Source organism: Megalops cyprinoides, chromosome 1 (genome assembly GCF_013368585.1).
Source record: "Megalops cyprinoides isolate fMegCyp1 chromosome 1, fMegCyp1.pri, whole genome shotgun sequence".
In the NCBI taxonomy this organism is placed as follows: Eukaryota; Metazoa; Chordata; class Actinopteri; order Elopiformes; family Megalopidae; genus Megalops; species Megalops cyprinoides.
In genome coordinates this window covers 68,843,488-68,845,135 of record NC_050583.1, presented here as the reverse complement: position 1 = coordinate 68,845,135, position 1,648 = coordinate 68,843,488, and positions in this window count along the sequence as shown.

The window sequence follows — 1,648 nt, the reverse complement described above, 5'->3', positions numbered from 1 at the left end:
GGCCTGACCCATTTTTGGGTATGAGAAGTTGCTTTAGTACTCCCACAGTGTTTAGGTTACCCTCTTAGTGAGGAATCAGAGGGGAAAATCCTAATCTGAGTTAGTATTGCCATAGCCAGTCAAGCCCAGCAACTAGCTACCAACTCACATGTCAGAAAATGACATGGTAATGAAATGCAGAGAAAAAATGTGAATAACTCCAGACAGCTCGTTACTAAATTTGGACTCAAGACAGATTTTAAATTGACCTATTGCAGAGTTACACAGACCCATTTCATTACATTACATTACATTGCATGCATGTATCAGACTCTCTTATCCACAGCGACTTCCAGCGCAATAGAACAGAAGTGCATCCATCCAAGTTAGATGAGAAACAGTGTCAGACCAGGCTAACAACACTCCCAGACTAGTGAGCGTGAGCATAACATCATTCAAGCCCTACCACAAGTTAACTTGTGCAATCTGACTATGCAGCAGAAAAGTAAAGTATACTATGATACATCAGTTACTAGAACACACACTCCAAAATACTGCATGTGAAATAAACTTCAAATACTAGAGGTGGCCGGTGTTAGGGGGCGGCGATTGAGATGAGACAGTCTGAAGCAATCTGAAGAGGTGGTGTTTCAGTCTGCTTCAGAAAATGGCCAGTGATTCTGCTCTGCTAACATCTGTGGGAAGTTCATTCCACCACTGAGGGACCAATACAAACAGGGGCCGTGTCTGAGAGGAGCGATCCCATCGGGATGGGACAGTTAGTTGTCCCATGGTTGCAGAGCACAGCAATCTTGATGGAACATTGGTTTTGAAGACCAGTTGTAGGTATGAGGGGGCTGTCCCATTCATTGCCCTGTATGTGAGCACCAAGGTGATGCGAGTGATAACAGTAAGTGAGGTAAAGAGAGGAGTAACTTGACTACATTTATGGAGATTGTAGACAGGTTGAGCAGTTGTATTCTGGATTAGTTGTAGGGTTTTGGGGGAGGGGGGGGTTTCTAGGAGAATACATAGTGAGGTAGGGGACAACAAAAGGTAGGGGACACACCCGACTCACTGCTGCAACCTGAGAAGAGAAGGACAGTTTGCAATCAAGTGTTACACCAAGGCTTTTGACAGTGGCATTGGTGAAAAGGCAAGGCTGAGGGAGAGGTCTTCAAATGGGGTGGACTTGGATGGGATGAAAAGTGTCTCAGTCTTAGCCAGGTTAAACTAAGATGCGCTCAGAAACCTGTGTGTCAGATGGCAGAAAAGACAGGAAGAGTTGCATGTCGTCAGCATAGAAATTTTATGAAAAGCCATAGGAGGTGATGACAGAGCCGAGAGATTGCATGTAAAGAGAGAAAATGAGGGGGCCGAGTACAGAGCGCGAGGGATTTGATTTTAACGCCGATTTATGGTAGTTTTCTAAAACTTGGGTTAAAAGTTACATAGCCCAAAGACGGAATGACTACGACTCCCGTGAGCGCAAAACATACTGCTGCTTTGCCACGCCTCAGTTTTCATTTACGCTGGTACTGACAAATACCGGTGACATGAGTCCGTTCATTCTCTTGATTGACAACGTTCTAGCCAATGAGATCTGAGCAGAATTAATAGTATTTGGGGCATGGGCAGGCGTTTTGCCAGCTCATAGAAGTGCCACGAC